Here is a 25467-nt window from a genome sequence, read left to right as displayed (position 1 = left end):
TCCTCCGTGGTGCAGATGGATATATAGCATACCTCCTTTGAGAGGTGTATGGTCACTGATAAGGGTTCTAGTGCTATCAAAAATAGCAGAGGTTGAGGACGGACAGCCTTAACAAATGCCCCTATGTATCTGAAACATCTCTGTCAGAAAACCTCCACAGTTGTCCTCTGCTGTAGGAGAGTCACACAAGAGCTGGACCTTGGATACCCACTCCACCTGCTCAAATGCCTTCTCGGCCTCTTTAGGCTAGGATTGTAGTTGGCACCTTCCTGGGGGTCTTTACCATCTTTGGGGATACCCCGTCATGGAGGCCTTATTAGAAATAATTCCCAGAGAACTGTGGTCCATGGCCTCTTTAGAAGCTTTTGCCAAGAGGGGGATAAGATTGCCTTGCCTATTTTATAGAATCCTACGGGGAAGCCATTTTCACCCAGCGATTTACAGGTGGATAAGGCTGATATGGCCTCTGACACCTCCTCTGTAATACTGGCTACACCCATCCTTCATCCGTGAGGGAGGGCAGGCCAAGCGGTGCAAGCAAATCATCTATCTGAGCTGTGGAGGCAGTAAATTCCAGGCAGTAAAGCCTGGAGTAAAACTCAAGCTGACGCAGCTTGGCAGCAAACATGTATCCAGCATTTTCACCCTATTCATATTTATGCCATTGTAGTTACTCTAGAACTTTTCCAGCAGCCAGGTACATAGAGCATTCAGTGAAGACTTAGAGAACTTTAAGGCTCTATGGACAAATTGCATCAGGGGCACTGTGTAGTGGCACTGATATTTTTTCACCTCACTTTCTGCCCATTGGAGGTCAGCCTGGGCCTTGAGTTTAGCAATAGCTGACGCCTGCATTATGACCCCTATGGGGGTGGTTTTCCCCGCAGTCCAAAGAGTCCTGGGTGAGGCCACCGAACCTGCATTGTCTGTCAAATAGTCATCAATGTGTTCACGCTAGAGCCTCTTTGCAATCTGGAAGGGTATAAGTGAAGGCCTGCATTTACCAGCTACCCAGTGGTGGTACAATTGTGTCAAGGTCTAGGTTCAACCAGACCAAGCCATGGTCCATTACATCCACCTCTAGAATTGTGCAGTCCATGACAGAGAGTAGATGTGAATGTTGAAGCAGTGCATAGTCAATGCAGGGCTCTGTGCTGTGCAGAAGTAAATAATTTCTCTGTCTGTGGGATGCACGAGGAGCCAAACATGTGCAAAGGCATAGTTAGACAAGGGATCTCAAAAGATGGCCCTATCCATGCGGTGTTGGGGATCTGATCTTCCAGTTCTATACAAAAACTGGTATGGGGCTGGATTCTAGTCACCTCCCATAAGGAGGAGGGAGAGGCCTGCTAAGAAGCCAGCCTTCCTTGCCATTCCATGCCCTAAAGTCTTAGCTGGACAGTTTCCAACAGAGCAGAATAGCCAACTGCACTTCTTTGAGCTGCCTTGGGTGGGTGAAACTGTACCATCAGACCCCAGCTGGTGGGTGCTGCGAACCACTGTGCTCATCCAGTCTTGTTTAAGTTTTAAAGATTCTTCTATGGACAGGTCAATTTCCTGAATAAGTCCAACATCGACCCACTGTACCCTGAGATAATATAGAACCTTTTTGCATTATAGAAGATGTGCCCTGCCATTGACATTCAGTGTGGCTATCAAGAGTGGTGGGTGCATCTTCCAGCACTTGTCATGGGAGGATAAGGGAGTTAGACTAGGATGCCTAACCAGTGGTCAGGGTTTTCTTGTAAACAGTGGAGGAGTGGAGCAACAAGGGGCAGGGAGTGGAAGAGAAGATGAAAAGTGGGATAAGGGAATGGGAAGGAGAAAATCTATCTGTGGTGTCTCGAGTTAGGACTTGCGGCCACAGCACAGGCACTCCCTAAGGCCAAGAGAAAGTGTCATCTGGTACAGTATGGGATAGGGGACCCCCATAACGCCACTGATCTCAACAAGTATGGGAAGTGGAATATCATAACTTTGAGCCATGGGGAAGTTTAAGTATCCAAAGACATTCAGCTGATAGAGGTGGAGATAGTGCCTGGGCAGAAATGAGAGTGGAGGAGCACATATGCCAGAAGGGGCCTAATACGTCTATCCCCACATATGGGGTCACACTTAGAGGCATAATGGTCATGGGAACATGTGGGTGGCTAGGGGTTACCTGAGGAGGTATTGGATGTACCCAAGAAATGGGGGGCTGTATGGCCCATATAGCTCTGGTAAGGTACAAGCAGATGGGTGCAGCATAAAAGCATTTAAATAAATGTTATCATGAAGAAAAAAGAGGACAACCAGGCCCATCTAGGTTGAGGATCCCAGGGCGCCCTAGGCTGGCAGAGAGGATGCATATCAGCTACCCCCATAACCACATTCCAGAGGGGGAACAGTGTAGTCCATTAGGATGCAGAAGCTCTATGTTAAGAACTTCCTTGAATGGACCTCTCAATTTGTCTCTGTAAACATGAACCTCTCTGCATGGTCACCCCCAAACCTTTTGCCTTCCTCTTGTACTTTTTCTGAATTTGTTTTTGTTGGCTTCAGGACTCTGTGCTCTTTATTACTGCTAACCAATGCTAAAATGTTGTGCCCTCTCCCTAAACATGGTCTGATTAGTATACAACAAATTGGCATATTTAATTTACTTATACAACCCTTGTGAAGTGCACTACAGGTGCTTAGGGACGGTAAATTAAATGCTGCGAGTGGGCCTACAGCATTGATTGTGCCACTCACTTAAGTAGTCCTGTAAACATGTCCCAGGCCTGATGTTGCAGCCTGAATGCAGTGTCACACTGCCATGTTGACCTGACATTCAAAACCCCTTGCCAAGCCCTAAACTACCCCTTTTCACATATAAGCCACCGCTAAGGTAGGCACTTGGTAGCACATAGGGCAGGGTGCTGTGTAATTAAAAAGTAGGACATGTACTTTTAAGTTTTACAGGTTTCGGTAGTGAAAAACTCTAAGATCAGTTTTTCACTTTTCACTACTATGAGGCCTACCTTCTTGTAGGACAAAATTGGGGATTTCTTATTCCCCTTAATAAGCTGTAATTCCTGATTGAAAAGAGATAGATCTTTCATGTTTAGTACCTACAGATTTTTAATGATAAATGCTCTCTAATGGTAAGGTGGGATATACTCTTAGAATAAAAAAAATTCCACTTTTAGGAAGTTGGCATTTTCCTGCTCTTAGCCCTGGGTGCCTGCAGCCTGTCTCAGATCAGTTGTCTGGGATGGGTGACAGCTAAGCTTTGTGTATTCCTTCTAGACAGCCATACACAACGGGAGCTTAGGTGTGACTTGATGGTCCCTGATGGGCCATCAGGACAGGTTGGAAGGGAGGAGCTGGCCCAGCTTCACATGTACACTTGTATAAGCTGTGTCCTGTCTCCACAGAAAGTCTGTGAGACTGGAGCCACGGAAGGAAGGGAGGAGCTCTGTACACTTCAAAGACTTATTTGAAGTCTCACCCACTTCAAAGTCACCACTGGGATTAAGGACTGGAACTCAGACCCTACCAATTCAGTACACTTTAGGACCTGTGGATACTCTTCCAGGAAGAAGGACCATTGTGCAGCTGAAAGACTGCCACTCTGCTGCAAGGTTGCGCTGGAAGAACTGCCTTCCTGCTGGGCTGAACTGCTGGCTCCACATCACCTAAACCCAGAACCCAGAGTGACTTCAAGGGATCAGCTGACTGGTGTCTTGTTTTCTGAAGACTCAGGAACATAAACAACCAATTAATCTGCCCCTGCATCTGGACTCTGCCAGATGTGAGTCTGCCCTGCCAAGCGGTGTCCATCTAAGTCCGAGATCCTTGGAAGTGGGCCTAAAATGCATTGGCATCAGGATCCAGGCATCAGCCATTGTTAAGGTACCCAGAACCTGCACATCACCTCCAATTCAGATGCATTGCTGCCTTTGGGAGGAGCAACACTGACACATCACCATGATTGAGAGGATCAACACGTGCATCGCTTATGCTGTGTGCATCACCATCGATGCATCATTGCACTTGCGTGGCTCAAACCCACATATCGCCCTAGCTGTGTGGGCCGCTGATGTCACGGTACCTTCTTTGCACCCTACATCTCGTCTTCAATGTTGATACAAACTAGATGCTGTTCAGGTGGCCAAGCCTGAGCCATGTAGCTGGCTAGTGCTCTATCCTGGTCAGCCTGAACTCTTGACTTTGACCCGGTCTACCATAACCAGATAGTCCCAGTTGCCACTTCTTTCTTCCAAGTGCATTACTGTAGTTCAAAATTAAAAAAATAATAACTCAAGCTCTACTAATTGGATTTTTGTTGTTTTGGTCTTGTTGTATTTATTACATTAGGTTCTATTTTATTTAAGCAGGTGTGGTATCGTTTTGTGTGGTGTTTTCATTGCTTTAGTGTTTGAAGTGTTGCACAAATGCTTTACACATTGCCTCTCAAATTCAACCTGCCTGCTCTGTGCCAAGGTTCCAGAGGGTGAGCACAAGAGCACAAGTTACTTTAGGGTGTGTAAGTGACTTGCCCTTACTGGGATTGTGGTTTCTGCTTGCTCAAGGTGCATACCTCTGGCAACCAGAAGCCCAATTTCTAACAGTCTCTGTCTCTTTCCTTATGAACAGCCTCTACTATCAGATTGTGGCCCATAATATCTGATTACCAGTGATGCCTGGTCGTCTTGTGGTGTTGTTTCTGATGAGGTCAATGGGGAACCCTACCTGACTCGCAGTAGAGAATGTGGTGGAGGCATACAGGAGGGCTGTTGTGTCCACTGGAGACTCCTCAAATGTGTCTGGGAAACTTTCCAGGTCACTCACGTTGGTAAACTCCATAGATCTTCCATTCATGATAATTCGAGTAAGGCTGGTTCCAATAACTCACATTTAAAGTTCCATTGCCAAATATGAAGCTGTAGAGTGAGAAACTGCTTGTGTCTGGTGGTAGTGGCTGAAGAGTAGTCCACAGAACTGGAGATGTGATGGCCTTTGAAGAGCAATGAGGATGAGGCATGCTTCATCACCTGAATGACGGTCTGCCCACTTGATAGCTGAGAAGACAGACAATAATCAGGAGGGGCAGATGAACCGAAAGAGCGGATCCTATGCACTGCCAGAAATTCCAAAGGTTCAGAGAAGCTGAGCTCCAACAGCTAAGGCAGTAGGGTATCAAGTAAGGCTATCACATCTTTCATCTCCAGCTTCTCAGAGACAACAAAGGCATGAATAATGTCCCACCTAGCCCTATCCTCCAAGTCTGTAACTTTGCGCACTAGGAAAGCAATGTCCCTGCCCCAGTCCAGTAAGGCAGCATATTGAGATTCCACTTGTTCCACACATTGATCCAGCTCCTCTAGGCAGGTGTGAAAGGTGGTAACCTCCATGTGCAGAGATTTTACCTCAGAGGTGAGAGGGAGAGAGAACAACTCACCACTGGCACAGTATCAGGCCCCTTTGGGGATGTTCATCCCTCCCAGTGAGGGAAGACAATCTCTGCATGTGGGGGAGGCATCCCAGCATGGCTCTTCAACTCTCCCCAGGTGAGGAGAAGTAGTTTCCTGGTGCTCTCCAACCTGCCTCCAGGGGGTGGTGCAGCCCTCACTGGACCTGCTGGTGGGAAACCCACACCATTCGCTATAAGCAATGCCCTTGTCCCTCAAAGGACCACTGCTCCTATGGCATCATGCAGAGGAAATTAAAGGCAGCCATCCATGTCGGCTTCTTGCGGGCTGAGAAACGGCTGAAGCATGTTCATCAGCACAGATGGAGGAGAACTTCTGCCCCAGCCGTGGCTGTCAGGCAACTCCTCCCCAGTTGGATGGTGAGTCAGAAGTCAATTACTCACCCCAGCAGACTCCAAAGGGGCTCAGCACAGTGCCTCTATCTATTTTGTGGCCATCTGATCAGAGTGTTTACCATTGAGACCCCAGCAGCACAGCACCATTAGAAGGGTGCAGCCATCTTGGTCCATGCATAATTCCACCTCGACTGCTTCCAATTTATAAATAACTTACCTCCGCCTTAGAGACATCAGTAACTTTTCAATGGTTTGCTACTGCAATTGTGGTTCTAAACCACTCATACAATTCACCACAAATCTCAATTAGGCTGCATTACCTCTTTCACTCCCTTTACTAACTGTAAATTAGAAAGAGCCTTTAAACTAATTTTGCCAATCCGAAAAGCTTTATCAAATCACAAAAGGAGCTTAGTAATACAGAAAATCCAATTTGCTGCTACAGATCATGCAATTTTATGAATTCCAGGCCTTGCAATGACAAACTGGCATTGTACATCAAGTCATTAGTTCATAATCTTTCTAAGATCCTGAGTTTTGATCATGAAAAAAATCAGGCTAGCAAATGTAATACTCTATGATATATCTTGTACCTTTCACTATTAAATAAGTACATTGTTTATCTGCCCAGGGTGACACTCATACAATTTCAACTATCCTAGTTGAAGCCTTAATTTATCTCTTGCCAGTTATGCAGAACGATACTAAAGCATGTAGTAGTTTTACCACAACAATTTATCATTCTGTAGCATTTAATCATTGCTGATAAAGACCAAGGTGCACCACAGTAATTTCTGGAAATTAATACTGCCAGATAAAAGCTGTTGGAAAACAGCACAGTAAAGACGCAGACTTTGCCACTGAAGCCCAAGCTACCACTGTTTATTCCTCACTATTATTTTGTAACTAATAAAAACCTATGTAAAAATCACCTTACTATAATGTACTAACAGTGAGATAATATGGCAAGCTGGACTATGTCAGCAAACTATAGTGGAATCAATGCTCAACTAACCAGAAGACCCCACACTATACAAAAAGAAGTGGAGAGCCTGACCATCAACCTTCCACCCTCCCTTCTATCACCCCACACCTCAAAGAGCTCCACTGGCTTTCAGTTCACAAATGACCACTCTTCAAGCACCTCACACACACACATACAAAGCCATACATAACATTGGTCCCAAATACCTCAACAACAGCATAAACTTTCACAAGCCTACAAAACATCTCTGTTCAGCTGGACTCCTGCTCATACACATCCCCACATATGTAGAACCTGATCTGCCTGTTATGCCTTCTCCTACCTCTATCCTGAATCCTTTAATGACCAGCCTCTGCACATCAGAACGGTTTCCTCAGTTTTAGAACTCCTCTAGAAATTTAAGATGAGATTGGCCCTTCCAGCTCCTACTTCAGCACCAGGATACCTGTCAAGGGGAGTTGTACACTATAGAAATACACATAGCGTAACAGAAAATCACGATATTCACCGGGAAGAGATACGTGATGATACAGGTAATATTAATGTGGCAACATGACGCAATAATGGTGATGTCATCCCTACGTCAAAAACTGCACATTTGATTACAGATGAGGTTAACTTCTAAAAGTGAATTAGGGTACCTTTCCAAATATTTTTGGTTCAAAATAACACTTCGAACGCTGTCCAGGAACCTTATCCTTTCTTTTATTAAGCTGTATACGTACAACATACACAGGTGACTTTTTTACAGTCAGAGAGATTTTTATAATAATCACTAGGGTACGATTTCTCATTTTCTTTATTCTGCACACATTTTACCAACATGAAAAATATAATAGAATACTGCTTTCCCTCGCTAAGATTGAACTAATCAGTGCAGCACTGGTGATCACTTAAACAGAGTGAAACCAAACCATTATGATCTCATTTCAGACATCAAAGGAATTTATATTTGCTTGGTACTATGTGGCTACCCAAGATCTTCGGAATAACCCTTCCATGTGCTACGAACATTTTACTTTATTCGTGTGCGTTTTGTTATTTTCCATACTACATTTAGGGCCAGATGTAGGAAGCCTTTTGCACGTCGCAATCTGTGAAAAACACAGTTTGCGACGTGGAAAAGGCCTAACGCGATGCACAACCTCAAATTGCGAGTCGGTACCAACTCGCAATTTGAGGCTGCGACTCCCAAATAGGAAGGGGTGTTCCCTTCCTACTTGCGACCGCATCACCATGCTGAGTTGCTTTGTGACCGCGAATGCGGTCGCAAACCAACTCTCAGTTACCATCCACTTGAAGTGGGTGGTAACTCATTCGCAAAAGGGAAGGGGTCCCCATTGTGAATGTCGACAAAAAATTTTTTGCAGAGCAGGCAGTGGTCCTATGGAGCACTGCCTACTCTGAAAAAAACGAAACCAAATGGTTTCTGAAGTTTTTCTTTTTGCAGCTCGTTTTCCTTTAAGGAAAACGGGCTGCAAAAAGAAAAAAAAAACTGCTTTATTAAAAAAGCAGTCACAGACATGGAGGTCTGCTGTCTCCAGCAGGCCACCATCCCTGTGAGTGCATGGACTCGCTATGGGGTCGCAAACTGCGACCCACCTCATTAATATTCATGAGGTGGGTCTTTCCGACCCCATAGCGAGTCGCAGAAGGTGTCTGAGACACCTTTCTGCATTTGGTTTTGCAAGTTGCAATTTGCGAGTCGCTATGACTCGCAAATTGCAAGTCGCAAAATTATACTTACCTACATCTGGCCCTTAGTTCGTGTTTTCATTTATCAGTGTAAAGTGACCATCAACAATAGTGGGCCATTCATAGGCCAGTGATAATGAATACCGTTTCTACATTTCGTACTATGAACACACTGAGTAGAAAATGTGGAATTAATAATTGTAATTTTATTCTAAGTATGGAAACAACCTTGTCGATTTTAAGTCTTAACATACTTTTACGGTGTTCACGTTGAATGCTTTGACTCATTGTGAATGCCATACACAATTGGAAATTGAATACGGACTGTGTTTGAGCCTGATTTCTGGTTCCAAGTGGTGCTGTAATTGTTCACTGACCTGCAGTATTTAATTTCCAAATGTAACTACATAATCCCTGGTGAAATTTGTGTAGGAGAAATGTGCACGATTGTGAGTTATGTAGCATAGAAAGAAGGACATATGCTGTATTACTGCTTCAGTTCCCCTTCCGACCTAAGGAACTCTTCTACATACCGTAACAAGCACCTGGGAAAAAGTAAGCATGGTGTAATGGGCAGAATTTCGATTACACCAGAGTAATTTTGCTAATTCCACATCACTCTTTGATGCGGATTTAACGACAATAATGCAGTTATTCCTACTTGAGTAATTGTACTTTGGGTGAACAAATCTTTGTGCAAAAGCAAATTTAATGAGTGAGAGCTATTTGTGGTCTGTTGCACTTCGAGCTATTTCTTAGCATAAAATGCATCCACGCGCCCACTTTGAATACGAGGGGGCATTTTTGCACTAAGAAATAACATATGATTGCAGAATTACTCTTCTCACATAATTCAGTTATAATCTCATAGACTTCTTAGGTAACATTAAACTGATTATACTTCATGGAACTATGTGAGTTACACCCACCCATGGAAAAATTGCTGTCTATCTTGTTAGCCTTTCGCCTGTTATCCTTTGCAATGAAGACCATAGTATCAAAGGAGTCTATTTTGAAACCAACAGTATTTTGATACCACCTCTCACCCACAGATTGGCCCCTATTAGCAAAGGTAAATTTAGACTAAAAGTCTAAATTAAGACCAAAAGTCTAAAGTTAGACCAAAAGTCTAACTTTACTAAGCTTAGACTTTTGGTCTACGTTTACCTTTGTGAATCAGGCCCATAGTTTATATCACACAGTGTATTGATCTAATCAATTCTTTATCTACTTGACAGTTAGGGCTTTCCCCCCTTGCTGCTGAACTTTTTTTATATTTGGGGCAGGCCTTACTTAAGCCCTAATAACTATTTTTTCCACTAAATACATCAAGGCCAAATTTGGATAGTGTTTTCAAAACGGAATGGAATACCCAGGGTTTGTGGTTTTCCATGGAAAGAACAAAGAAAATAGCTCAAATGTGGGTGTTGATTTGTTTGAAAAATGGGGAAAAGGTGATGTGCAAGAAAGTGTGTGTTTTTTTCAAATGGCATTTACAAAAAAATGCTGTTCCAAGTTTATCATCTTTGCAGTTTTGAGAAATAGGGGAGGTTGTGAAAATAAATCATCGTTTCACAGCAGTTTTTGTAGTTTCCTAAGTGGTAGTCACGCTATTAATTTCTTTAGACAAAATTCTGAATTTTGCAAGGATTCATTTGTGCAGAATGCTCATGGTTTGTAATATACTGTTACACTCATCAGACTTTTTCATTGCGTGTGTATATAGTGTTTGTAGATGTCTAAAAACACGTTATATCCATTGTGTTTCTAACATGCATCAATTTATAAGTTAAAATGTAATGAATGAAACATCGGAATTAAGGAGAACTGTGCAGAAGAATATGTCTTTTTGAATATTGGTGTTTGTTGAAAGGAGTTGTTTTTAACAATAGACATATTTGAAGCAGAAAATGTAGAGTAATCCAATAAAGATCAACAAAAGTTCTAGTATTCCATACCATACTTCTCAAAACGAAAGTGAGATGCCATAAGTGTGGCTGTGCTTATTGCACAGGGTGGGAAAGCTACTGAAAAATGACAAAGTAATATCAATATTTTTTATTTGAATTACATTGTTGGGGATGTTTGTAGTATTTGGGTCTTCAGTTGGTAGGCACTTAGGATAACCTACCAATTCCAGAGAAGTGTGAAAATTAGACACATGGCAGAATCCCTGGTGGTGTGGAGTGCGTGGATCCTTCTCAGATTGCCATGATAACATCAAACCTTGGCTGAAACTAATGAATTTCAACATATTTCTATGTGGGAAATTTCCAGAATCAGGTTAGGATTATATAATAATCCTACCACACAGCATTCCTACTCTTCTCTTGATAATAACGGTACACCACTTGTGTGGGTGAGCCTATTATCGAACAAGGGAACTGCCCCAAAATGCCACATGAAAACATAAAGATTTTTTTCTTTCAAATTATTTGTTTTCTGGCAAGTGTGAACTTTCCTGAATCTGCTGGGATCCAAAAAAGTTCCACCACCTAGCATTCCCACAAAATCACCCACTCAAAACAGTGCCCCACTTATGTGGGTGAGCCTGTAGCCAGACACAGGAAAGGTTCCAAAAGGCAATGTGGAAACATCAAGATTTTTCCTTCAAATTTCAATCATTCTGTGGATGTGGGTTTCTTCTATATTTGGACTTATGATTGGACCAAATACGTAGACATTGTTTAGAACTAGAAACCCAGGGGTATCCTACGTGGTTTAGTCTGAGTCAATCCAGAATACCTTGCAAACGCCACAGCTATTCCTAAAGTCACACAAATTTAATTCACTATCCATTTGGGGATGTCGGCAGTGCAATGGGCTTTTCCGTAAATTAGAGACAAAGGAGAATCCAGAGTGGTGTGGCATGTGTTGAACCCAGTATGTTTTCCTATACTCAGAATAGTCTGCAAATGTCATAACTATGCCAAACAAATCCAATTTCCTTATACTTTTTAGAGGGGCTTGCAGCAGTATTGAGTCCAGGCGGCCACCAGGGAAATCTACCAGCCCCAGACAATTTTTGAAAACTAGACATATTCATTAAGGTGTGGCATGTGGGGATCCTACCAGTTGTTCTCATCTAGAATGACCTCTAAAAGTTTATTTATGGGAGAAAAAACTAAATGTCTTTATATTTATGTGACAGACAAGTTTTGTAACTTGCAATAAACATCAAATGTCCTGCTTATCTTCATTTTCCAAGTGTTGCCTGGTAAAATCATTACCGTACATTTGTGGGTCGGCCTGTGGTACAGGAAAGGATCGAGACAAAAATTGGATTGTGTAGAGTCACTGTAGTGTCAATATGGTCTTAACATGTTTAGAGTTTCAAACTGTTCCTATCACATGCATTTGGACCACCCATACATATGTGCCATACTACTTTTGGAGACATGGGAATGCATGATGGGAAGTTGTTTGCCTTTGACTTCAAATACCTTACTTTTCTGTAACAAAAATTCAATCAAAATTGCATTTTGTGCACTTTTTGTGACATTTGCATTTCGTTCTGAGTAGAAAAACAGGTCGGGATCTATATATGCAACACTACCCTAGATTCCTTTGGTTCTCAAGTGTTTAGAAATGTTCAATGTTAATAGGGTTAACACTCAGCAAAATTGTTGCAGTCAACCACTATTGAATAATTGAGGACATTTGGTATTTTAGGCATATTTTTCACATTCATAGCAAATACTGTATAGAGCAACATTGTAGGATCCAGGCAAGAAGCATGTTTCCGAAATGCCAGGGCTTGGCATTGTTCCATGGCTGCCAGACGATTATGTGCCTGAATACCATAGCAATCCCCCATGGCAAGCAAGAGTAAAATAAGTTTTTACACATATTTTTTATATTTGGCATTCTAGGTATTTACCATGTTTGGATGCCCACACACATAAACAACCTATATTAACCTGGATAACTAGATTTCAGAAAAGTCCAGGGTTTGTAGGCTTCCTTGGTAGCAGCGGACCTAAAGCCTGAGTACTGCAGCCATCCCCCTTGGCAAGTAAGAGAAAATTATAATTTTCCTGAGCGCAGTTTTAACTATCAGAGAAGGGAAACCACCATTCTGCCTCCCAAAAGGGACAAAGAGACTGTTTAGGTCCCAGGGATGTGGAACAGGCTTTCGGCTGCAAAGGAAAATCCCTCTGATGTCAACACAAGATGATTTAAATGATCCACAATATGGCTGCTAGAGCTTTCCTGAACCTCCCACGCTCTGCCTCTGCCAGCGACAGTTTAAATCAACTCCACTGGCTGCCAGTGGCCCAGCGTATATTCTTCAAAATGCTATGCTTAACCATAAAGCTGTTTATGGAATTGATTCTAATTATTTAGTTTCTAAACTCTGTTGGTACAGACCCAAGCGGCCCCTTCGATCTTCAGGAGCCTATAGAATCCAGGTTTGTCGCACCAACAAAGTAAAATGGGGAGTCAAACCCTTTACAGTAACTTCAGCTAAGTGCTGGAATTCTCTCCCCCTGACAATTAGGAAGGAACACAACCTCCTAACTTTCGGGAAGCTAGTTAAAACTTGGGTATATCCACGTTAATTCCCTGTCTTGATCTCTTTCTCCCGCGTTCTCTGCGCCTTCTCCTCTTTTGTTAGCGCTTCGATGATTAGGCCGGAATCGCGCTTTACAAATACAAACTACAAATACAAAATACACAAGAGGTATTCCCCAATCTGTGTGCTTTAACACAACTTCTCTATCAAATCGCCCAGTAGGATGTACTGAGAATGGAGAGGTCACATTATTAACACTCAAGGGGATCAATGCTAAGAATAACAAAAACAAAAAAATTTTACATTTCCAATTAATTTGAGGATAAGTTCTAAGCTACTGTCTGCTTTACATTCATGCTAGATCGTCCTACAGATTTTTCCATCAGTCAGCGAAAACACCACCCCATTTGAACAAGGGTGCAGGTGGATGACTGGCAGGAGAAGACAGATTTCTGCTTTAGCTCAACAGGGTTGGCAGTAAATGACCCGTGGCTCCTCACTGGATTTCTGTCTCACCTCCATACATCATATCTGAGGTTACTTGAAGGGACTCTTGTGATACAGATGAGTCACTTATTATTAGCATTTTCCGTTACAAATGATAGCCACATGGCAGCCCAGTGGCTAGTCTTTCTAATTTGTTTGCTGATTAAAGGAAGTAAATGAAGTGCATATTCCATCATGGAATATACACAGAGTCTCATTCAACTCAAAGGGTTTATATAGGTGCAAATGGAAGAAGGAATAAGCTGAAGATGGTGATGTTTGCGGAGGATGCTGAAGGAAGCAATCAAGCTCTGCCTGTGCAATGTCAAACATCTTTTCCTGGCTCTCTCAAAAGAGTGGTAGGTCATTACTCCTAAATTCTTGCCTCAGCTTGGAAACATTCTTCTCATATTCTTGCTGGAGACTGGACCTGGGCTCTATCCAGGCTTGACTCATGTATGCAGTACCACTCAGTCTCAGTCATGATATTTACCTATTCGAAGGTGAGGTGCTTAGATGCCTGGAACAAAAACCTATTCACAAACATATAGGCCCTCATTATGACCCTGGTGGTGAATCCCACTTACCGCCACACTGATGGGCGCCAACTTACCGCTGAGGTGGTGGATATCCGTTCACCATATTATGACACACACACACCAATCCGACAGAATACTGCCACACACACAAATCCGCCAGCCCAAAGGTCAGTGATAAAGTGGCAGTATCAAAACGGACACCGTTATGGCAACAAAACAACACCCACCACATTATGACCCACGAATCACCACAGCGGACATTCAAAGGTGGTAAACTGTGCTCACAATGGACACCCACAGACAAAACAATACCACATTGGACAATTCAAAAAACACACACCTGACACCCATACACACATCACACCCACACCACTATAAAACACACACCCACCGTACACACAACCCTTTATAAATTCCAATAAGCGCCACCATACTGACCCCAAGACCACTGCCACAACTACATACACACACCACTTACACCCATACATCCCTCACGCACCCCACTTCACACACCCCAACACATCACCCAACACACCCTCACCAACACACATCACACAACACACATGGCACCACAAAGTCACCCCCGTTTCACTGAGGAGGAATTAAGGGTCATGGTGGAGGAAATCATCAGGTTAGACCCACAGCTATTTGGAGCACAGGTGCAGCAGATATCAATGGCAAGGAAGATGAAGCTATGGTGGAGAATCGTGGACAGGGTCAATGCCGTGGGACAGCACCCAAGAACAAGGGACGACATCAGGAAGAGGTAGAATGACCTAGGGGGGAAGGTACGTTCCATAGCAGCAAGACACCAACTCACTATCCAGAGGACTAGCGGTGGACCCCCAACTCCTCCCCCACAACTCACAGCATGGGATGAGCAAGTCTTGGCAATACTGCATCCTGAGGGCCTGGCCAGAGTCAGAGGTGGACTGGACTCTGGTAAGTCAACTCTCTACTTTATCACCCCCCACCTGCATGCCATCACATACCCTCACCCTCACCCTCACTTCCATCATTCCACTACATCCCAAACACCCAACGATCACATCTCACTAATCCCAATGCCAAGCCCTGTATGCCATACCAATGCATGGACACCTGTTACAGCCCTGCATGGACACTCATCACTAAAGCAGGCACAGCATAGAGAAATAACAATCCCACCATACGCCAACATGCACCAGTAAAAGCTGTCAGGGCAACAACAACAATAGAGGGGAAGCCAGGGATGTACAAATCTAACAGACATGAAGCATAATACATCACTTACATCCCCTCAAGCACCTCAGCCAATGTCACCAGAGAGGAGGTGCCAGCACTATCCAGTCCCCCAACAGAAGAGGCCCACAGTGATGACAGTAACTCTGGACTTCAGGATCTGGACGATCTACCTGGACAGCCAGTTACCCAGGCCCCGTCACATACTACCACAGAGCCTCTCCAAGAGGCACTCTCTGAGATCCTGGGAGCCTATCAACATTCCCAGGACACGATGGGCCAGATCCTAAACAACGTGCAGGAGAACAGGCGGCTGCAGGAGGGACAGTACCAGGTGATCAGGGAGGACTTGCAGGCCATCAACAACACCCTGATCTCCATAGCAGGGGTGCCGACAGACATGGCCAACATTATGAGGAAAGCAGTCTCACACCAGCGGGCCGCTGCCACTAGCCAGTCATCAGCCTTCCACTTCTACTAGTGGCCAGGAGGCCCCACTACAGGACTCACAGGCCACCAGCACCCCTGCCCCTGCAGAAGGTGAACCACCCCACAAATGCTCCCTGCGATCCACACAGAAGCCAGAGACACTTGCCAAGACCCACACCAGGAAATGAGACTCTCCTGATTATGCCCCTTGTGTCCCACTCAGTCACCTAGTCCACCTTGAACTGCCATTGCTTCCGTTCATATGTCACTTTGGACATTGCACCTGTGCTACAAACAGACTGGAACAATACCCTGGACTTTTCTCCATCAACACCCCATCCCATTGCACATTCCCATCTAGATATTAGCACTTCAATAAACACCCCTTGATAAAAATCGATTTCGAGTATGTCATATATTTCAAATATATGTTGATTGAAACTGGTACAAACATTGCAAAAGAACTGTACATAGAATGAGCATAGAATTAATGATCTGTAGCTGGCTGTTGTGATTATACCAGGAGTATTTGTCAAATCACCAACATCTGCAAAATGAATAGCCAGAGGGAACACTAAGTGGGCACAGAGTGGGAAATACCAGCATGCTAATGCCACACAGAATACAACCAAAGTCATTGAAATGTAAAGTTACACTGTCTCACCTGTGTGTCATTGGAAGTACTGACGGATTACAGAAGTTCTTTTGTCCTCATCCTCATCTTCTGCCTCCTCATCCTCACTGTCCACAGGGTTCACTGCTGCCACAGGGGCATCTCCAGTCTCCTCCTCCTGCAGAAAAGGGACATAGCGTCTGAGGGCCAGGTTGTGCAACATGCAGCATGCCACTACTATCTGGCAGACCTTCTTGGGTGAGTAGCACAGCGATCCACCTGTTAGATGGAGGCACTTGAACCTGGCCTTTAGGAGGCCAAAGGTCCTTTCAATGATCCTTCTGGTTCGCCCATGTGCCTCATTATAACGTTCTTCTGCCCTTGTCTTGGCATTCTTCACAGGGGTCAGCAGCCATGATGAGTTTGGGTTACCAGAGTCATCTGCAAATATTGAGGGACAACATTTAGCTACACACTATCCTGTATGGCCAACACCATAACACCATGGCCATACACCAACATATACTGGGTAGAATCCAGGGCTCACCTATTAGCCACACCATGTGACTCTGTAGTTGGGCCATCACATTTGGGATGCTGCTATTCCTTAGGACAAAGGCATCATGCACCAACCCAGCATACTTAGCATTGACGTGGGAGATGTACTGGTCCACTAAGCACACTATCTGCACATTCATAGAGTGGAAACTCTTGCGATTCCTGAACACATGTTCATTATGGCAGTGGGACAAATGCAATACGTGTTCCATCAATCGCACCAAATATATTTGGGATATGTCTCATTGCATAAAACTATGTTCACACTGGCCAAATTGTCCACCAGGAGGAAAACAAAGTAGCTGCACATGTGTTTTTTCAGGGCAGACAACACTCTTGCCAGCACAATTGAGAATATTGGCTATGACACTCCTGGTGCCAAGCCCACTGTCACTTGGTAAGAACCAATTGCCAGGAAATGGAGAACGGATAGCACTTGTACAAGAGGGGGGATCCCAGTGGGGTGATGGATAGCAGATACCAGGTCAGGCTCCAATTGGGCACACAGCTCTGTGATTGTGGTCCTGTCCAGTCTATAGGTGAGTATTATGTGCCTGTCCTACAGTGTAGCCAAGTCCACTAGCGGTTTGTACACAGGGGTATGTCTCCATCTCCTATTCATCCACAGCGGTAGGAATCTAAGGGGCACAAGAGTGTGGAGGCTGTCACAAACTGAACAATGGAGCCACAATAGTAGTCTGCAATCTGTAAACATGTAATGAGTCATTGTGATTTTTCCAGTATGTGCCTATTTCTCCTGTGACGCAGTATTAATCCATGGTCCTGCACCCCCTGAAATGGCATCCCCCTGTCCTGTGTAAAGGGACAGGTGGAAGTGAGCTGATGCCGCTGATGGTGTGCGCCATGGCCGGAGGCGGTCAGTAACAGCAGTGCAACTCTACGGCAACACTGACGGTATGCACTGCAGCGGGCGTGACTGCCATTTTCTATCTGATTCCTCACTTGTTTCCTGACCTTCCATAGAAGAGGACCTACACTTCATGTGCTGCTGTGACCTGTGTCTGGAACCTACCATGGCCCGTGTGACCGGGGAAAGGGCCCTAGCCTTCACTTCTGAAGAGTTGGAGAGACTGGTGGACGGCGTCCTACCCCAGTACGGACTGCTGTATGGGCCTCCAGACCAACAGGTGAGTACACTGTGGGCACGATGCATGTGGCCATGAATGTATGGAGATGTGTGTGAAGGCATCGTGTTAGGGGGGTGGGATGTCCTCCTGGCTGTGTACAGATAGAGTGCTGGGCTATGTGTGTGCCAATACTGCTGGAAACGGGTATTGTGGGCCATTCGTATTACTGGCTGGACTGTTTGTCCCATGGTGTTTTCCTGTCTGTATTGCCTCTGCAGGTCAGCACGCATCAAAAGAAGGGAATATGGTGTGCCATCGCCAAGGGGGTCCGGACCCTGGGGGTCTATGGCAGGCGGAGAAACCACTGTCAGAAACAGTGAAAGGACCTGAGAAGCTGGGCACAGAAGACCGCAGAGGCCCAGCTGGGGAGGTCCTCCCAATGAGGAAGGAGTGCCCATCAAACCGTGACCCCCCTGATGGCCTGCATACTGGTGGTGGCCTATCCAGATCCAGAGGGGCACTTGAGGGCATCACAGCAGCCACAAGGGGGTAAGTACAGGGGCCATCATTGAAGCTTACGGCTGGTGGGGTGGTATCCGGGTGGTGGGTGTGTGTCTGTGGGTGCCCCTAGGCCAGTCCAGACATAGCAGCGTAGGTCCTCTGGTGGCTAAAGGTCTGAAGGGGAAATACTGCCTACCTAGCTTGTTAGCATCCACTACTGATCAGGGCTGCGTGGGTCCCAGGTGTGCTGCAGTTGGCGGTGTGTGCTCCTCCTCATGCCTTGGTGGCTAGCAATATCACTGGTAGTGCAAGGCATAGTGCGTAGGCCTGTCCCCTTTGTGTGAGGGTGCTGTGTAAGCCAATGGTGGTGTTGGTGCAGTCATTCACCCAGTGTATCCTTTGTCTCTCTGCCCCTTTCTTGTTTTGTCATCCTGTCCTTATGTGCATTAGCATCATCAGGCAGAGGAGCAGTGGCATCGGCGACAGAGGGAGCTGCATCCCACAGGACCCCGGAGGCAGAGTCCACTGATGGTAAGGGGACCAGTGGGATGTAGGGTGAGGGGAGCACCATGCCAGAGACTAGAGGGGGCAAAACAAACTCTGATACCTCCTCCGATGGGAGCTCCCTGGTGGTGGCGGATACCTCTGTGACCACCCCAGCTACAGGTACAGCTGCCACCCCCGTACCAGCCTCACCCTCCCAGCAGTCCCTCAGCGATTTGCCCGTGCCTGCTCACCCAGGAGGGTGGGCAACTCCTTCTCCCCAGGCACCTCAGGCCCTGCCCCAGTGAGCCCTGAGTGAAGCAACTATTGACATCCTGAGATCTATCTTTGTAGGGCAATCAACCCTTGTGAATGCCATCCAGGGGGGCTGGCAGCCCCAGATGCAACAATCTAATTTATTACTGGAGGGCATTCACACTGGATTGGCAGCCCAACAGAGATCGATCCAGGCTCTGGCCTCCTCTTTGATGGCAGCCATTGTCCCTGTTTCTACCGTCCCCCCTTTAACTTCCACTTCCCAGTCCCATTCTCCTCAACCCCAACCCATCCCAGACACACATACAGACGAGCATGCACACAAGACAACACCCAAGAGTGTCACAGGCAAATAAAAGCACCACACTTCATCCCACAGGCACTCACACAAACACCATCAAGTTGCAGACACAACAACATCCACTGTCCCTCCCTCCTCCTCCACCTCCCACCCAGTTACATCCACACTCACACCTGCATGCACTACATCATCATCCACTACCTGCAGCATCACCACACCAAGCAGAACACACACCTCACTGGCAGACACCTCCACAACATCCATGCACACGTCCTCTGTGTCCTCTCCCACCATGTCTTTCCCCCTCCTAAAGTACACAAACTCAAGCACTCAGACACCCAACAGCCATCCACCTCACAACAGCATACAACCCATGCACCTGCACCCAAATCCAGCATACACTTCCAACAACCACTCCCTCATTGTCCATTCACATTTCTCCTCCCTCTTCCCACCCCAAAGTCCCTAAAAGCTTTTCCTTTCTACCATTGGCCTCTTCCCTACTCCTCCCCCCGTCCTGCATGTATGGCCAGGGTACCAAGAAGCCAGCCAAGCACCTCAGCCAAACAGTCCACAGGCCCAGTTCCATTAGCACTTATTCGTGGTGGAAAGGATTCCAGGCCACAAATACTGAAGGGGAAGGAGCCTGCAGCAGCCAGCAGAAAGTGGAAAGAGCCTGCACCAGCCAGCAAGAAAGGGAAGGAGCCTGCACCAGCCAGCAAAAAGGGGAAGGAGCCTGCACCAGCATCTGTCACAGAGCCCCCACTGCCAGCCGTGGTTGTGCAGCCAACAGTGAGTGCAGGGGCTGAGCAGAAGCCTCCCACTACCATCACCATCACCACAGTGTAGCCATCGGAGGGTGCAGGGGATGAGCAGGAGCCTCCCACTACCACCACCATCACCACAGTGCAGCCATCACCGCCAGTGGACGCCATGTAGTCCATCCTCCAGGGGCTACTGCGTGGGCTGCCCCCTCCAGAACCAGTGGGCAAGTCACTCAGTCCAGAGACTGTGGCCTTGCAATCCCCAGGACTGAGCAATGGGCATGTTGCCCCCTCCAGAACCAGTGGGCAAGGCACCCACTCCAGAGACCATGGCCTTGCACTCCCGAGGACCAAGCACAGGGCATGTTGCCCCCTCCAGAACCAGGGGTCTTGTTTCCGCATCCCGCTGAGGTACCCCCCTGCCCCTGAGGTGCCTGCCTATTTGACAACTGATGCCCCTGCAGTGTTCTCTCCATATTGGTGCAGGGAATGGATGGGGCCTTGGACTTTGCACTGTGGCTATGGGGCCCCTGTGAACTGAGGACTGGGCACTGTCCCTTTTTTCTACATTTGTACATATCTGTTGCATTGCATTGCCAAATCAATATTTTATTTATGTTGATCGTATTACAATGACTTTAGTCTATTCCTGTTGTCCTTGCATTTTTCAGGCAATTTACGGAGATAAATAGTTTGTTATAATGAATATGGCTGTGTGTATGGTGTGTGTGTGTGTGTGTGGGGTGTGTGTTGTGCGTGTGTGCATCTCTCTTGTTTTCCTCCCCCTCCCTTATGTGCTAGGCGGCTGCACTCACCATCGTCGTCTTCACCGGCGTTGGTGTTAGACGTGGAGTTAGACTGACATTTACACCTAACTATAATGTCCCTTTAACCATTTTTACCATATTATAGACTGAAAAACAACAACGGTTACATGGACCTTATTGTTAGGAAATAGGATTTACAAAAACATTGAAATTTGCTTAAAAAAATCAAAGGTTACAGGGAAGTTAAATTTAGGCTCTGAATTTACTCGCACAAAACCATAGGAATTCAGCAGATATAGTTAGAGTTATTTCACATTACTATAACTCATGCCTCCACTATGCACAGTTTTTTCTCTAATAATTCGTCTTCTAATTTTCCATTGATATTTTTATTGATGTTATAAAAGTTGTCATGAGTACTGTAATGTCTTGGATAATTAGCAATGCATGACGAGGCTGTAAATTATATTTACCTTAGGTCGCCAGTTATAGTTTCTTGAAATTACTCTAACTACAACTGTAGATTTTTTCTGTTTTTGTGCGAGTAAATTAAAAAAACCTAACTATTACATCCCTCTAATCTTTGTTTTTTGTCAGTGAATTTCTATGTTTTTTTTCTATTTCCTAACTATAACATCCCTCTAATCTTTGTTTTCAATGATTTTTAATGTTTTTTCATTACTATAAATTAATTCAATTGTGCACACCTTCAGCCGTGCATGACAGGGCCTTCCCGTAGGGCCTGGCCTGTGGCAAGGCCCGGCAGCCAACACCCTCTAACCACCCAATCCTATGTTGCGCACTGAACCCCATAACCACCCTATGCTGTGCTTTACACAGCCTTTGGCCGTGTGTGTCAGGGGTTTGCTGCAGGGTCTGCCTCTTCTCTGGGTGAGAGAAAAGGTATGACAGGGTATCTCTAGGTGTGAGAGTGGGTGTGAGAGTGTTTGTGTTGGGATGAGATTGGGTGTGAGAGGGTTATTTGGATGTGAGAGTGGGTGTGAGAGTGTCTGCCTGGGTGTGAGATTAGGTGTTATAGGGTGTCTCTGGGTGTGACAGTAAGTGTGAGAGTGTCTGTGAGTAGTATGTGAGTGTCTGTGTGGGTCTGTGAGTGTATGTGTGAGAGTCTGAGAGGGTATGTGAGTGGGTGTGTGAATGTCGGAGTTGTTCTGTGAGTGCATACGTAAGTGGGTCTGTGAGTGAGTGTGTGAGTCTGAGCTGGCCTGTGGGTGGGTGCATGAGTCTCTGATTAGGGCTGTGAGTGGGTACATCAGTGTATGAGTGGGTCTATGGGTGGGTGCATGAATCTCTGAGTAGTCTGTGAGTGGATGCAGGAGCCTTTGAGTGGGTCTGTGAGAGGGTGTGCAGCTCTCTGAGTTGGTTTGTGAGTGGGTGTGTGAGTAATCTCTGACTCTTCACTATTCTGCAGATTTACAAAAAACTCAGTGGAATTCCACGGAGACGGAGTTCCGTGACCTATGGAGTCCAGAATGCACCAGATATCTGAAGCACTAAGCAGGGTTGGGCTTGGTCAGCCAGGCCCAAATCTGCTTTGCGCTCAGAGATCAGGCGCATTCAGGAGAGGGTCTTGACAGTGAAAACTGCTGTTTCAGGCCTCTTGGGCAACGACCTGTCCTATGTGCTGCGCACATGGGACAGGCCGGTGCACAAGATGCCTAAAAAAACTGCTTTCACTGGCTATGGCCTTGGTCTGAATTCAGGCAAGGGCTGTAGGCAGCGAAAGCTGCTATTTCAGTCCTAGTTTGTGCACCAGTGTGCACAAACAACGACCAAGAGAAGAGAGGAGAGGAGTAGGGGGCTTACCTGGGTCATCCTGCGGGTTCTCCTCTTCAGCTGCTGCCTCCCTCCTCTGCTATGGTGCATGCTGCAGCCCAGTTTTGGGCTGGACAGTGCAAGTGCAGACTGTCTGCGCTTGTGCTGTGCAGCCCACTGGGCTGCAACGCGCACCGCTTGAGCTTCGCTCCTCTGGCAGGGCTGATGGAGTTTTTTGGACAACTTCGCACTCCAAGCAGAGTTCCAAAAACTCTATTATCTCTGCCAGTGGAGTTGAGCATTCCGCACACCCCTATATGTGAGTCTGTAAGTGGGTCTGTGAGTGGGTGCATGACGGGGTGAATGAGTCAGTGAGTAGGTTAATAAGAGCCCGAGTGCATTTGTGAGTGACTGTGTGAGTGTCTTTGTGGGTGTGTCAATAATTGTGTGAATGACCCTGCCACAAAAGATCCTCACCTGCCCTTTTCACAGCTTTGCATGAAATACCTACCCAAGTGGAGTTCTTTCTGCCTCCTTGGATAAATGTCTAGTATGTATTCTACACTACAGCTGTGTAATGGAGTACAAGGAAATGTCATCAGTGACATTGTATGTTTTTGATAATGTGATTGCTCCTTGTGCATCTTTCTCCAGAATTCTGTGATAAGATGAATCCTCCTACTGAGAGGGCAACAAGACTACAAAGTCATAAATCTCCACCAAATTAGGGTCCTTCCTCTTTTCTATATGAAATAAGTGCTTCTTTATTTTGTGGAAATTTTCTCATATTCCTTGGCATCAAGAATGCGCCATCAAAATCAGCAGAAAACACACTGGAGGTCTCTTATGGAAGCTGTTAGTCATCCTGGCAAAAGGGGGGAAGGCATATGCATACCACTAAGGTAGATGATGTTGGGCCAAGGGGGCACAGCTTCCAGATGAGTTGCATATTTGCATACTATTAGCAATTTGAAGGGAGAACTATGGAGGCACATTGTGCTGATTTTATTCTCACAGACCCCATCCCCTAGGGTGCAATCTTAAAATATCTTAATTTTTATTGGGGAGCGGGGCCACGTGGCCCCCATACCTGGGCTAATTGTGGACCAAGGGACCCCATCCCCCATGGTCCAGCATTAAGATATATTTTTCAGGGTGGAGGAGCTGTGTGGCCCCCATCCCTGAGCAGATAGCCCCTGGGCCCTGCCATATGTCTTGGGTGCCCCTCAGGGCATCCAGTGTGCAATGGGACTGTGGGGGACCCTAAAGGCCTCTGCAGTATCAGCAAGCTACCTTCCTCCTGTGGAACCAGCATTGCTGTCACAGACTTGGGGCTTCTAAACATGCAGCCCCCTGTCTGTGAGAGTAATTGTTTCCTCTGTTTCCCTGCCCACATCTTCGCAAGTAGGGAAACAGAGGAAACCTCCACTTTCAGCAAGCAAGAGCTGTTTGACAGCTCTTGCTTGTTGGAACCAGAGTTTTTGCTCTGACTCAGTGGGAGCTGTCAAAGCTCCTCCAAGTCAGAGCAATAGCTATGTCCTGGGTTGGGTATCCCGGGACATAGCACGAGCCAGCCCTCGGGGTGGAGATCCCCAGGGCCATTATTAGCTCCATGAGGGGGTTGCAGTGTCCCTCTCCAACCCTTAACTTAGCCCCGGGGAGATTGTGGTCCCTAGGTCTGGTGGTCTCTGACGGACCCCCTTCATTATTTTATTTCAGCACCAGGAAGGTGGCAGTACCTGGGGCTGGGGGGGGCACATGGGTCCCCTGAATACATTTCAGAATTAGCCCCAGGGAGCTGCAGGCCCCCAGGGGGCTATGGAGGAGGCCTCACAGACGTCCATCATTTTAAATAATGATTTATTTGCCCCGGGAAGGTAGAGATTCCCGGGGCATGAAGGGGTGCACAGTACACCTGCATATTTATGCTTCATAGCCACAGGGAGGTAGAGGTCTCTGGGCTAATAGAAGCCCTAAGAGGGGGGCCCCATGTGCACCCCTCATTACTCAATCCCCAATGCCCTTGGGAACCGGCCCTCCCTGGGGGGGGCGGGAGGCCGCCCTTTTTTCTTTTAAATGTCAGAAAAATCTTCAGATCTGGATCCATGGATTTTCCCAACATTTTTATTTTAAAAATCCTTTTAGCCCTGGTGGGGTCCATGAGGGACCTATAACCCAGGGCTAGGGGACCCTACTCTGGCATCTTTTCTCTTTTCTTTTTGACTTTTTTGTGGGTCCCAGCAAAAGTTGAGTCCCAAGAAGGCTGCCAACACTTCCTTGTTGAAGTGTTGGCAGCCAATCAGATATCAGCACAGGGACATTTGTATCTGCTGAGGATCTGCATCCCTCTATATCTATATGTTTTGGTCCATAATTACTCCAAAGCTACTAATTTGATTTACCTCAAATAACAAAAAGCATGCTTTCTGGTCCAAGAGCTAGCTTTCTGCCAAATTTGTTGTAATTCCATTCAACAGTTCAGACTTCCCTTGACATAGAATGAGGGAAAATTGTTTAAAGATCCCCCTTTTTCTCGGCCCCCCACTTGATGGATCACCCCAAATTTTCAACACAGCAGCTGAACCTACTGAAGTATACGTTTTAAACATTTTGTGAAGATTCGTCAAATGGCACAAAGTTATTGGCAAAACAAAAAGCAATCTACCTATGGAAAAAATGGC

The sequence above is a fragment of the Pleurodeles waltl genome, chromosome 4_1 (assembly GCF_031143425.1).
Source record: "Pleurodeles waltl isolate 20211129_DDA chromosome 4_1, aPleWal1.hap1.20221129, whole genome shotgun sequence".
In the NCBI taxonomy this organism is placed as follows: Eukaryota; Metazoa; Chordata; class Amphibia; order Caudata; family Salamandridae; genus Pleurodeles; species Pleurodeles waltl.
The sequence above is the reverse complement of the archived record's forward strand: the minus strand, read 5'-3'. Positions refer to the sequence as shown.